The following is a 15,753-nucleotide window of genomic DNA, read 5'->3' as shown; positions in this document are numbered from 1 at the left end:
CAATCCTAAGCCTTCCCCTGACACGTACTCTAACCCTACAATTCTGTTGTCCCCTAACCTGGACCCTCAACAGTCCGCGTTGCTATGCCTAAAGCTGCCCCAATCCCTGACCCAATCCTAAGCCGTCCCCTGACACGTACTCTAACCCTACACCTCTGTCGTCCCATAAACTGGACCCTCAACAGTCCCCGTTTCTAAGCCGTCCCATGATACGTACTCTAACACTACACCTCTGTCGTCCCCTAACCTGAACCCTCAAGAATCCCCGTTCCTAATCCGTCCCCTGAGACGTACTCTAACTCTACACCTCTTTCGTCCCCTAACCGGGGCCCTCAACAGTCCCCGTTCCTAAGCCTAACCCTGCCCAATCCTAAGTCGTCCACTGACACGTACTCTAAACCTACACTTCTGTCGTACCCTAACCTGGACCCTCAACCGTCCCCGTTCCTAAGCTGTCCCATAACACATACTCTAACCCTAACCTCTGTCGTCCCCTAAATTGGACCCTCAACAGTCTCCGTTTCTAAGCCGTCCCCTGACACACACGTACTGTAACACTACACCTCTGTCGTCCCTTAACCTGGTGCCTCAACTGTCCCCTTCCTAATCCTAACCCTGCCCCAATCCCTGCCCCAATCCTAAACTGTCCCCTGACACGTACTATAACCCTATACCTACTTCATCGCGTAACCTGGACCCTCAACAGTTCCAATTCCTAAGCCTAACCCTGCCCCAATCATAAGCAGTCCCCTGACCCGTACTCTGACACTCCACATCTGTCGTCCCAAACCTGGATCCTCAACAGTCCCTGTTCCTAAGCCTAACTCTGGCCAAATCCTAAGCCGTCCCCTGACACGTACCCTAACCTGGAACCTCAGCAGTCCCCGTTCCTAAGACTAACCCTGCCCCAATCCCTGCCCCAATCCTAAGCCCTCCCCTGACACGTACTCTAACCCTACACCTCTGTCATCCCCTAATCTGGAATCTCAACAGTCCCCGTTCCTAAGCCGTCCACTACACGTTCTCTAACCCTACACCTCTGTCGTCCCCTAACCTGACCCTCAACAGTCCCCGTTCCTAAGCCTTCCCCTGTCACGTACTCTAAACCTACACCTCTGTCGTCCCCTAACCTGGACGCTCAACAGTGTCCGTTCCTAATCCTAACCCTACCCCAACCCTAAGCCTTCCCCTGACACGTACTCTAACCCTACAATTCTGTTGTCCCCTAACCTGGACCCTCAACAGTCCGCGTTGCTAAGCCTAAAGCTGCCCCAATCCTAAGCCGTCCCCTGACACGTACTCTAATCCTACACATCTCCCGGCCCCTAACCTGGATCCTCAACAGTCCCCGTTTCTAAGCCTAACCCTGCCCCAATCCTAAGCCGTCCCCTGACACGTACTCTAACCCTACACCTCTGTCGTCCCCTAACCCGGACCCTCAACAGTCCCCTTCCCAAGCCGTCCCCTGACACGTACACTAAACCTACACCTCTGTCGTCCCCTAACCTTGACCCTCAACACTCGTGGTTCCTAAGCCAAACACTGCCCCAATCCCTGCCCCAATCCTAAGCCATCCCCTGACACATACCTTAACCTGGACCCTCAACAGTCCCCGTTCCAAAGACTAACACTGTCCCAATCCCTGACCCAATCCTAAGCCCTCCCCTGACACATACTCTAACCCTAAATCTCGGTCGTCCCCTAACCCGGATTCTCAACAGTCCCCATTCCAAAGGCGTCCCCTGACACGTACTCTAACCCTACACCTGTGTCGTCCCCTAACCTGGACACTCAACAGTCCCTGTTCATAAGACTAACCCTGCCCCAATCCTAGGCCGTCCCCTGACACGTACTCTAACCCTACACCTCTATCGTCCCCTAACCCTGGACCCTCAACAGTCCCCGTTCCTACGCTGTCCCCTCACATGTACTCTAACACTACACCTCTGTTGTCCCCTAACCTGGACCCTCAACCATCCGTGTTCCTAAGCCGTCCCCTGACAGACACGAACTCTAACCCTACACCTCTGTCGTCCCCTAACCTGGACCCTCAATAGTCCCCGTTCCTACGCCTAACCCTGCCCCAATCGTAAGCTATCTCCTGACACGTACTCTAACCCTACACCTCTGTCGTCCCCTAAACTGGACCCTGAACAGTCCCCGTACCTAAGCCGTCCCCTGACACGTACTCTAACCCTACACCTCCGTCGTGCCCTAACCTGGACCCTCCACAATCCCCGTTCCGAAGCCTGACCCTGCCCCAATCCTAAGGCGTCCCATGAGACCTACTCTAATCCTACACATCTCTCGTCCCCTAACCTGGACACTCAACATTCCCTGTTCGTAAGCCTATCGCTGCTCCCATCCTAGGCCGTCCCTTGACAGGTACTCTCAACCTACACCTCTGTCGTCCCCTATCCTGGACCCTGAACAGTCCCCTTTCCTAAGCCTAACCCTGCGACAATCCTAATCCGTCCCCTGACACGTACTCTAACCCTACACATCTGTCGACCCGTAACCTGGATTGTCAACCGTTCCCGTTCGTAAGCCGTCCCCTGACAGACACGTACTCTAACCCTACCCCTCTGTCGTACCCTAACCTGTACCATCAACAGTCCTCGTTCCTAAGACTAACCCTACCCCAATCTCTGCCCAAATCCTAAGCCGTCCCCTGACACAAACTCTGACACTACAACTCTGTCGTCCCCTAACCTGGACCCTCAAGAGTCCCCGTTCCTAAGCTGTCCCCTGACCTGTACTCTAACCCTACACCTCTTTCGTCCCCTAACCTGGACCGTCAACAGTCCCCGTTGCTTACCGTCCCCTGACACGTACTCTAACCCTACACCTCTGTCATCCACTAACCTGGATCCTCAACAGTTCCCGTTCCTAAGACTAACACTGCACCAATCCCTGCCCCGTTCCTAAGCCGTCCCCTGACACGTACTGTAACTATACACTTCTGTCGTCCCCTAACCTGGACCTTCAATAGTCCTCGTTCCTAAGCCTAACACTGCCCCAATTCTAACACGTCCCCTGACACGTAGTCTATGCCTACAACACTGTCGTCCCCTAACCTGGACCCTCAAGGGTCCCCGTTCCTATGCCGTCCCCTGACAGTCACGTACGCTAACCATACACCTCTGTTGTCCCCTAACTTGGAACCTCAACAGTTCCCGTTCCTAAGACTAACCCTGCCCCAATCCTAAGCCGTACCCTGACAGGTACTCTAAACCTACACCTCTGTCGTTCCCTAACCTGGACGCTCAACAGTCCCCGTTCAAAGCCTAACCTTTCCCCAATCCTAAGCAGTCCCATGACACGTACTCTAACACTACACCTCTCTCGTCCCCTCACCTGGACCCTCCACACTCCCCGTTCCTAAGCCATCCCCTGACACGTACTCTCACCCTCCACCTCTGTCGTCCCCTCACCTGGCCCCTCAAGCGTCCCCGTTCCCTCACCCTAGCCCACACACTTACCCGAAGGCTTACCCTAAGCCGTCCATTCATCCGAACACGTACGCTAACGACACTGCCCCGTACTGGTTTTCTCAGGCTCTCGATACTACTTGCCAAATGGCAAAGCAGCCATTTCTCACCACCATTCTAATATCCACTTAGGCAGGTATTAGAAGAAGTAGAGTTTGTTTGGGTGCGTGTGTTTGCATGCATGAAAAGTAGACCGAGAATCCCTTCGTGGGATTCAGATGGACTCCATTGAAGTCTGGTGTCCTGCTCTGGCGGAATACATTGTGTCCAGGAGCCAAGGTCCCATTGTACCAAACGGCTGCTTCAGTGTGTGAGTGAGTTGGGGCCTGTGGTTCTTAGAAAAGGGATAGTGGGCAGAGAGTCCCTCAGGTGGCTCTAATATGCTTGAATTCTCCTGTAAGTAAGTTACTAATGTGGACCAATTGATCAAGTCAGTGCTTCATTCCTACAGAGAATTCTGTAGTTCTCTTACTCGATGACCAAACAATAAAAAAGACCTTTATGTTTCGAACCAGATTCTGTGTGCAAAGTGCTCTGGGATCCAGCCTAGGACCTACCTGTGTGTAGAGATTCACCTCTGCACTGCTGCACAGGTAAGGGAAAATGCCTCCTGTTTTCAGGTGAGCCCTCCGGGCATTAGGATCCAGTTTGTCCATTTCTTCTTGAGCTTCAGTTGAAAGTGCACTCTGGTCAAACACCTTTAAGAGAACGTGAGGCCCAAACTGTTTGTTATTTCAATGTGCTCTTTGCATGTTCAGCAAAGGGCCGCCCCCCCGCCCAAACCTTACGCTGACCCCTACTCTCATCCTAACCCTTACCCTATCACGTACCCTAACCCGTTGTCATACACTAACCTGTACCCTAACACTAACCCTTACCCGTCCCTGTTCCGTAACCCTAAACTTCTAATCCTAACCTGTACATGAACACTAACCCGTCCCCGTTCCGTAAGCCTAACCATAACACTTACCCTAATCCTTACCGCAACCTGTACCCTAATACTCATTCATACACTTACATGTACCCGAACAGTACCCTAAACCAAGCCTGACCCCTAAACCGTAACCTAATCCTAACCTGTGCACTAACACTAACCCGTACCCTAACCCTAAGCTGTTGTCGTACACTAACCTGTACCTAAAGCTCACCCGTTCCCTAACCCTGACTCTAACCCGTAACCTAATACTTACCTGTGCACTAACACTAACCAGTACCCTAACTATAACCGTTACCCTTACCCGAACCATACCCTACTCCTGAGCCGTACCTAAGCCGTACCCGATTCCTCACCCTTGCCCGTGCACTAATCCTAATCTGTACACCAAAACTAACCCGTACCCTGACACATACCCTAACCCTAACCCATGTCGTACACTAACCTCTATCCTAAACTCTGCCCATTCCCTGATCCTAACACATACACTAACCCATACCCTAATCCCAACCCTGAAAATGAAAATAACCTGTACCCTAACGCATATCCTAACCCTAACCTGTTGTCGTACCCTGACCTGTCCCCTAACCCTTCCCCTAACTGGTATCCTAGTCGTAACCCTTACCTTAACCCTAACCCATACCCTAATACTAATCCACACACTAACACTAACCCGTAGCCTAAATCGTACCCTAATCCTAACCCATTGTCGTACCCTAAACTGTACCCTACACCGTACCCGTTCCCTAACCCTAATCCTAACCCTTACCCTAACATGTAACATACTCCTAACCTGTACTCTAACCCGTTCTCGTACCCTAATACTAATTCGTACACCAACAGTAACCCGTAGTCTAACAGTACCCTAACCCTAACCCACATCTTAACCCATACCCTAATCCTGAACCGTACTCGTTCCCTAATCTGATACCTAATCCTATCTCTAACCCGTACTCTAATCCTGATCCGTACACTAACACGTAAGTTAACACGTACCCTAACTCTAACCCGTTTTTGTACCCTAACTGGTACTCTAAATAAACCTGACAAGTTCCCTAACCCTAACCTGTACCATAACACTAACCCATACACTAATATGTACCCGTACCCTAACCCTAAACGTTATCCTAACCCTTACTCATACCCTAAATCTAACCTATACACTAACACATACCCCAACACGAACCCGGTGTCGAACCCTCAACTGTACCGTAAACCATACCCGTTCCCTAACCCGTACCCTAACATGTACCCTAACCTGTACCCTAAACTTTACCCTAACCCATACACTAACCGTACCCTAATCCTAACCCTAGTCCTTACCCTAACCTGTATCCTAATCCTAACCAATATACTAATACTACCCCATACCCTAACAGGTACCCTAGCGCAAATCCCTTATTGTACCCTCAACTGTACACTGAACTGTACCTGTTCCCTAATCCTAACCATAACCCTAAACCTTACGCTAACCCATACACTGACACTAATGTGTACCCTAACACGTACCCTAAGCCTAACTCGTTGTCGTCCCCTAACCTGTACCCGAAACCTTACCTGTTCCTTAACCCTAACCAAAAACCCTTACCCTAACTCTTACCCTAATCTGTACACTAACCCGTACCCTAACACATACCCTAACCTGTACCCTAATCCATACCCGTTCCCTAACTGTAACCCTAAACCTAACCCTTACCCTGATCCAGAAACTAATCCTAACCTGTACACTAACACTAACCTGTACCCGTTGTCCTACCCTTACCTGTACCCTAAACCGTACCTGTTCCCTAACCCTAATATGTACCCTAAGCCTAAATCATCGTGGTACCCTAAGCTGTACCCGTTTCGTAACCTTAAACCTATCAACAGTCCCCATTCCCTAAGCCTAACCCTTACCCGAAGACTTACACGAACCCGTCCCCTAATCCTAACCGGTACACTAACACTAACATGTATCCTGACACGTACGCTCACCCTACAACTTTGTCGTACCCTAACCTGGACCCTCAACAGTCCCCGTTCCTAAGCCTAACCCTACCCCAATCCCTGCCCCGTTCCTAAGCCGTCCCCTGACAGGTACTCTAACCCTACACCTCTGTCGTCCCCTAACCTGGACGCTCAACAGTGTCCGTTCCTAATCCTAACCCTACCCCAATCCTAAGCCTTCCCCTGACACGTACTCTAACCCTACACCTCTGTCGTCCCCTAACCTGGACCCTCAACAGTCCCCGTTCCCTACACCTACCCCTAACACTTACCCGAAGCCTTACCCTAACCCTAACCCTGACCTTTACCCGAAGCCTTACACAAAGCCGTCCCCTAACACGTACGCTCACCCTACACCGTTGTCGTACCCTAACCTGCACGCTAAAGCGTCCCCGTCCCCTAACCCTAACACTTATCTGAAGCCTTAGACTGACCCGTACCCTAATCCTAACCCGTACCCTAACACGTATGCTAAAACTAAACACTTGTCGTACCCTAACCTGTACCCTAAAGCGTCCCCGTTCCTAACGCGAAGCCTTACCCGAAGCCTTACCCTGACCCATCCCCTGACACGTCCGCTCACCCTACACCATCGTCGTACTCTAACCTGTACCCTAATGCGTCCCCGTTCCCACACCCTCACCATAGCCCACACTTACGCGAAGCCTTACCCTAACCCGTCCATTCATCCTAACACGTACACTAACAGCACTAACCCGTACTGGTTTTTTCAGGCTCTCGATACTACTTGCCAAATGGCAAAGCAGCCATTTCTCACCACTATTCTAATATCCACTTAGGCAGGTATTAGAAGAAGTAGAGTTTGTTTGGGTGCGTGTGTTTGCATGCATGAAAAGTAGACCGAGAATCCCTTCGCGGGATTCAGATGGACTCCATTGAAGTCTGGTGTCCTGCTCTGGCGGAATACACTGTGTCCAGGAGCCAAGGTCCCATTGTACCAAACGGCTGCTTCAGTGTGTGAGTGAGTTGGGGCCTGTGGTTCTTAGAAAAGGGATAGTGGGCAGAGAGTCCCTCAGGTGGCTCTAATATGCTTGAATTCTCCTGTAAGTAAGTTACTAATGTGGACCAATTGATCAAGTCAATGCTTCATTCCTACAGAGAATTCTGTAGTTCTCTTACTCGACGACCAAACAATAAAAAAGACCTTTATGTTTCGAACCAGATTCTGTGTGCAAAGTGCTCTGGGATCCAGGCTAGGACCTACCTGTGTGTAGAGATTCACCTCTGCACTGCTGCACAGGTAAGGGAAAATGCCTCCTGTTTTCAGGTGAGCCCTCCGGGCATTAGGATCCAGTTTGTCCATTTCTTCTTGAGCTTCAGTTGAAAGTGCACTCTGGTCAAACACCTTTAAGAGAACGTGAGGCCCAAACTGTTTGTTATTTCAATGTGCTCTTTGCATGTTCAGCAAAGGGCTGCCCCCCCGCCCAAACCTTACGCTGACCCCTACTCTCATCCTAACCCGTACCCTAACCCGTTGTCGTACCCTCAACTGTACCCTACACCATACCCGTTCCCTCATCCTCATCCTCATCCTAACCCTAATCCTTACCGCAACCTGTACCCTAAGACGAATTCATACACTAACACTAACATGTACCCTAAACCAAGCCTGATCCCTAACCTGGAACCTAATACGTACCCTAACTAGAACCCTTCCCCTTCCCCGAACCATACCCTACTCCTAAGCCATACACTAACGCTAATCTGTACCCTAATAAGTACCCTAAGCCTAACCCGATTCCTAACCCTTGCCCGTGCACTCATCCTCATCTGTACACCAAAACTAACCCGTCCCCTAAACTCTGCCCATTCCCTAAGCCTAACCCTACCCCTTACCCTTTCCCAAACTGGACCCTAATCCTAACCCTTCAAAGAAAAAGAACCTGTTGTCGTGCCCTGACCTGTCCCCTAACCCTTCCCCTAACTGGTATCCTAGTCGTAACCAGTACACTCACCCATACCCTAATCTGTACCTGAAACCGGACCCATTCCCTAACCGTAACCCTAATCCTAACCCGTAGCCTCAAACGTCCCCTATTCCTAACCTATTGTCATACCCTCAACTGTACCCTACACCATACCCGTTCCCTAACCCTAACATGTAACATACTCCTAACCCGTCCACTAACAGGACCCTAAACCGAGCCCGATCCCTAACCCTAATCCACAACCTAACCCGTCCCCTAAGCCTAAACCGTCCACTAACACTTACCCGTCCCCTAACTCATACCCTAACCGTAATCCGTTTTCGTACCCTAAACCGTCCTCGTCCCCTAATCTTATACTTAACTCTAACCCGTACCCTAATCCTGATCCGTACACTAACACGGAAGTTAACACGTACCCTAACCTGTACAATAACACTAACCCATACCCTAATATCTACCCTAACCCGTACCCATTCCCTAACCCTTACTCGTACCCTAAATTGAACCCATACACTAACACTAACCTGGACCTAACACATACACCGACACGAACCCGGTGTCGAACCCTCTACTGTACCGTCAACCATACCCGTTCCCTAACCCTAACCCGTACCCTAACATGTACCCTAAGCTGTACCCTAAACCTAACCTTTACCCTAACCCATACCCTAATCCTAACCCTAGTCCTTACCCTAACCTGTTTCCTAATCCTAACCAATATACTAATACTACCCCATACCCTAACAGGTACCCTAGCCCAAATCCCTTATTGTACCCTCAACTGTACACTGAACCGTACCTGTTCCCTAATCCTAACCATAACCCTAAACCTTACGCTAACCCATACACTGACACTAATGTGTACCCTAACACGTACCCTAAGCCTGACCTGTTGTCGTACCCTAAAGCGTACCCATTCCCTAACCCGAACTCTAACCCTTACCCGAACTGGTACCCTAATCCTTACACAGACACTAACCTGTACCCTAACAAGTACTCTAAGCCTAACTCGTTGTCGTCCCCTAACCTGTACCCGAAACCTTACCTGTTCCTTAACCCTAACCAAAAACCCTTACCCTAACTCTTACCCAAACCATACCCTAATCTGTACACTAACCCGTACCCTAACACATACCCTAACCTGTACCCTAATCCATACCCGTTCCCTAACTGTAACCCTAAACCTAACCCTTACCCTGATCCAGAAACTAATCCTAACCTGTACACTAACACTAACCTGTACCCGTTGTCCTACCCTTACCTGTACCCTAAACCGTACCTGTTCCCTAACCCTAATATGTACCCTAAGCCTAAATCATCGTGGTACCCTAAGCTGTACCCGTTTCGTAACCTTAAACCTATCAACAGTCCCCATTCTCTAAGCCTAACCCTTACCCGAAGACTTACACGAACCCGTCCCCTAATCCTAACCGGTACACTAACACTAACATGTATCCTGACACGTACGCTCACCCTACACCTTTGTCGTACCCTAACCTGGACCCTCAACAGTCCCCGTTCCTAAGCCTAACCCTACCCCAATCCCTGCCCCGTTCCTAAGCCGTCCCCTGACAGGTACTCTAACCCTACACCTCTGTCGTCCCCTAACCTGGACGCTCAACAGTGTCCGTTCCTAATCCTAACCCTACCCCAATCCTAAGCCTTCCCCTGACACGTACTCTAACCCTACACCTCTGTCGTCCCCTAACCTGGACCCTCAACAGTCCCCGTTCCCTACACCTACCCCTAACACTTACCCAAAGCCTTAACCTAACCCTAACCCTGACCTTTACCCGAAGCCTTACACAAAGCCGTCCCCTAACACGTACGCTCACCCTACACCGTTGTCGTACCCAACCTGCACGCTAAAGCGTCCCCGTCCCCTAACCCTAACGCTAACACTTATCTGAAGCCTTAGACTGACCCGTCCCCTAATCCTAACCCGTACCCTAACACGTATGCTAACTAAACACTTGTCGTACCCTAACCTGTACCCTAAAGCGTCCCCGTTCCTAACGCGAAGCCTTTCCCGAAGCCTTACCCTGACCCATCCCCTGACACGTCCGCTCACCCTACACCATCGTCGTACTCTAACCTGTACCCTAATGCGTCCCCGTTCCCACACCCTCACCATAGCCCACACTTACGCGAAGCCTTACCCTAACCCGTCCATTCATCCTAACACGTACACTAACAGCACTAACCCGTACTGGTTTTTTCAGGCTCTCGATACTACTTGCCAAATGGCAAAGCAGCCATTTCTCACCACTATTCTAATATCCACTTAGGCAGGTATTAGAAGAAGTAGAGTTTGTTTGGGTGCGTGTGTTTGCATGCATGAAAAGTAGACCGAGAATCCCTTCGCGGGATTCAGATGGACTCCATTGAAGTCTGGTGTCCTGCTCTGGCGGAATACATTGTGTCCAGGAACCAAGGTCCCATTGTACCAAACGGCTGCTTCAGTGTGTGAGTGAGTTGGGGCCTGTGGTTCTTAGAAAAGGGATAGTGGGCAGAGAGTCCCTCAGGTGGCTCTAATATGCTTGAATTCTCCTGTAAGTAAGTTACTAATGTGGACCAATTGATCAAGTCAATGCTTCATTCCTACAGAGAATTCTGTAGTTCTCTTACTCGACGACCAAACAATAAAAAAGACCTTTATGTTTCGAACCAGATTCTGTGTGCAAAGTGCTCTGGGATCCAGCCTAGGACCTACCTGTGTGTAGAGATTCACCTCTGCACTGCTGCACAGGTAAGGGAAAATGCCTCCTGTTTTCAGGTGAGCCCTCCGGGCATTAGGATCCAGTTTGTCCATTTCTTCTTGAGCTTCAGTTGAAAGTGCACTCTGGTCAAACACCTTTAAGAGAACGTGAGGCCCAAACTGTTTGTTATTTCAATGTGCTCTTTGCATGTTCAGCAAAGGGCCGCCCCCCCGCCCAAACCTTACGCTGACCCCTACTCTCATCCTAACCCTTACCCTATCACGTACCCTAACCCGTTGTCATACACTAACCTGTACCCTAACACTAACCCTTACCCGTCCCTGTTCCGTAACCCTAAACTTCTAATCCTAACCTGTACATGAACACTAACCCGTCCCCGTTCCGTAAGCCTAACCATAACACTTACCCTAATCCTTACCGCAACCTGTACCCTAATACTCATTCATACACTTACATGTACCCGAACAGTACCCTAAACCAAGCCTGACCCCTAACCCGTAACCTAATCCTAACCTGTGCACTAACACTAACCCGTACCCTAACCCTAAGCTGTTGTCGTACACTAACCTGTACCTAAAGCTCACCCGTTCCCTAACCCTGACTCTAACCCGTAACCTAATACTTACCTGTGCACTAACACTAACCCGTACCCTAACTATAACCGTTACCCTTACCCGAACCATACCCTACTCCTGAGCCGTACCTAAGCCGTACCCGATTCCTCACCCTTGCCCGTGCACTAATCCTAATCTGTACACCAAAACTAACCCGTACCCTGACACATACCCTAACCCTAACCCATGTCGTACACTAACCTCTATCCTAAACTCTGCCCATTCCCTGATCCTAACACATACACTAACCCATACCCTAATCCCAACCCTGAAAATGAAAATAACCTGTACCCTAACGCATATCCTAACCCTAACCTGTTGTCGTACCCTGACCTGTCCCCTAACCCTTCCCCTAACTGGTATCCTAGTCGTAACCCTTACCTTAACCCTAACCCATACCCTAATACTAATCCACACACTAACACTAACCCGTAGCCTAAATCGTACCCTAATCCTAACCCATTGTCGTACCCTAAACTGTACCCTACACCGTACCCGTTCCCTAACCCTAATCCTAACCCTTACCCTAACATGTAACATACTCCTAACCTGTACTCTAACCTGTTCTCGTACCCTAATACTAATTCGTACACCAACAGTAACCCGTAGTCTAACAGTACCCTAACCCTAACCCACATCTTAACCCATACCCTAATCCTGAACCGTACTCGTTCCCTAATCTGATACCTAATCCTATCTCTAACCCGTACCCTAATCCTGATCCGTACACTAACACGTAAGTTAACACGTACCCTAACTCTAACCCGTTTTTGTACCCTAACTGGTACTCTAAATAAACCTGACAAGTTCCCTAACCCTAACCTTAACCCTAACCTGTACCATAACACTAACCCATACACTAATATGTACCCGTACCCTAACCCTAAACGTTATCCTAACCCTTACTCGTACCCTAAATCTAACCTATACACTAACACATACCCCAACACGAACCCGGTGTCGAACCCTCAACTGTACCGTAAACCATACCCGTTCCCTAACCCGTACCCTAACATGTACCCTAACCTGTACCCTAAACTTTACCCTAACCCATACACTAACCATACCCTAATCCTAACCCTAGTCCTTACCCTAACCTGTATCCTAATCCTAACCAATATACTAATACTACCCCATACCCTAACAGGTACCCTAGCCCAAATCCCTTATTGTACCCTCAACTGTACACTGAACCGTACCTGTTCCCTAATCCTAACCATAACCCTAAACCTTACGCTAACCCATACACTGACACTAATGTGTACCCTGACTCGTATCCTAAGCCTGACCTGTTGTCGTACCCTAAAGCGTACCCATTCCCTAACCCGAACTCTAACCCTTACCCGAACTGGTACCCTAATCCTTACACAGACACTAACCTGTACCCTAACAAGTACTATAAGCCTAACTCGTTGTCGTCCCCTAACCTGTACCCGAAACCTTACCTGTTCCTTAACCCTAACCAAAAACCCTTACCCTAACTCTTACCCAAACCATACCCTAATCTGTACACTAACCCGTACCCTAACACATACCCTAACCTGTACCCTAATCCATACCCGTTCCCTAACTGTAACCCTAAACCTAACCCTTACCCTGATCCAGAAACTAATCCTAACCTGTACACTAACACTAACCTGTACCCGTCGTCCTACCCTTACCTGTACCCTAAACCGTACCTGTTCCCTAACCCTAATATGTACCCTAAGCCTAAATCATCGTGGTACCCTAAGCTGTACCCGTTTCGTAACCTTAAACCTATCAACAGTCCCCATTCCCTAAGCCTAACCCTTACCCGAAGACTTACACGAACCCGTCCCCTAATGCTAACCGGTACACTAACACTAACATGTACCCTGACACGTACGCTCACCCTACACCTTTGTCGTACCCTAACCTGGACCCTCAGCAGTCCCCGTTCCTAAGCCTAACCCTACCCCAATCCTAAGCCATCCCCTGACACCTACTCTAACCCTACACCTCTGTCGTCCCCTCACCTGGACCCTCAACAGGCCCCGTTCCTAAGCCTGACCCTGCCCCCATCCCTGCCCCAATCCTAAGCCATCCCCTGACACCTACTCTAACCCTACACCTCTGTCATCCCCTCACCTGCACCCTCAACAGTCCCCGTTCCTAAGCCTGACCCTGCCCCCATCCCTGCCCCAATCCTAAGCCATCCCCTGACACCTACTCTAACCCTACACCTCTGTCGTCCCATAACATGGACCCTCAACAGTCCCCGTTCCTAAGCCTTCCCCTGAAACATACTCTAATCCTACACCTCTGTCGTCCTCTAACCTGGACCCACAACAGTCCCCGTTCCTAAGACTAACCCTGCCCCAATCCCTGCCCCGTTCCTAAGCCGTCCCCTGACAGGTACTCTAACCCTACACCTCTGTCATCCGCTAACCTGGACCCTCAACAGTCCCCGTTCCTACGACTAACACTGTCCCAAACCCTGCACCAATCCTAAGCCATCCTCTGACACATACTCTAAACCTACACCTCTGTCGTCCTCAAACCTTAACCCTCCATAGTCCCCGTTCCTAAGCCTAACCCTGCCCCAATCCTAAGCCGTCCCATGACACGTACTCTAACCCTACACCACTGTCGTCCCCTAACCAGGACCCTCAACAGTCCCCGTTCCTAAGCCTAACCCTACCCCAATCCTAAGCCGTCCCCTGACACGTACTGTAACTATACACTTCTGTCGTCCCCTAACCTGGACCTTCAATAGTCCTCGTTCCTAAGCCTAACACTGCCCCAATTCTAACACGTCCCCTGACACGTAGTCTATGCCTACAACTCTGTCGTCCCCTAACCTGGACCCTCAAGGGTCCCCGTTCCTATGCCGTCCCCTGACAGTCACGTACGCTAACCATACACCTCTGTCGTCCCCTAACTTGGAACCTCAACAGTTCCCGTTCCTAAGACTAACCCTGCCCCAATCCTAAGCCGTACCCTGACAGGTACTCTAAACCTACACCTCTGTCGTTCCCTAACCTGGACCCTCAACAGTCCCCATTCAAAGCCTAACCTTTCCCCAATCCTAAGCAGTCCCATGACACGTACTCTAACACTACACCTCTCTCGTCCCCTCACCTGGACCCTCCACACTCCCCGTTCCTAAGCCGTCCCCTGACACGTACTCTCACCCTCCACCTCTGTCGTCCCCTCACCTGGCCCCTCAAGCGTCCCCGTTCCCTCACCCTAGCCCACACACTTACCCGAAGCCTTACCCTAAGCCGTCCATTCATCCGAACACGTACGCTAACGACACTGCCCCGTACTGGTTTTCTCAGGCTCTCGATACTACTTGCCAAATGGCAAAGCAGCCATTTCTCACCACTATTCTAATATCCACTTAGGCAGGTATTAGAAGAAGTAGAGTTTGTTTGGGTGCGTGTGTTTGCATGCATGAAAAGTAGACCGAGAATCCCTTCGCGGGATTCAGATGGACTCCATTGAAGTCTGGTGTCCTGCTCTGGCGGAATACATTGTGTCCAGGAGCCAAGGTCCCATTGTACCAAACGGCTGCTTCAGTGTGTGAGTGAGTTGGGGCCTGTGGTTCTTAGAAAAGGGATAGTGGGCAGAGAGTCCCTCAGGTGGCTCTAACATGCTTGAATTCTCCTGTAAGTAAGTTACTAATGTGGACCAATTGATCAAGTCAGTGCTTCATTCCTACAGAGAATTCTGTAGTTCTCTTACTCGACGACCAAACAATAAAAAAGACCTTTATGTTTCGAACCAGATTCTGTGTGCAAAGTGCTCTGGGATCTAGCCTAGGACCTACCTGTGTGTAGAGATTCACCTCTGCACTGCTGCACAGGTAAGGGAAAATGCCTCCTGTTTTCAGGTGAGCCCTCCGGGCATTAGGATCCAGTTTGTCCATTTCTTCTTGAGCTTCAGTTGAAAGTGCACTCTGGTCAAACACCTTTAAGAGAACGTGAGGCCCAAACTGTTTGTTATTTCAATGTGCTCTTTGCATGTTCAGCAAAGGGCCGCCCCCCCGCCCAAACCTTACGCTGACCCCTACTCTCATCCTAACCCTTACCCTAA

This window comes from Grampus griseus (genome assembly GCF_964374135.1).
Source record: "Grampus griseus genome assembly, chromosome: 3".
Classification (NCBI taxonomy): Eukaryota; Metazoa; Chordata; class Mammalia; order Artiodactyla; family Delphinidae; genus Grampus; species Grampus griseus.
Note: the sequence above shows the minus strand (reverse complement) of the source record.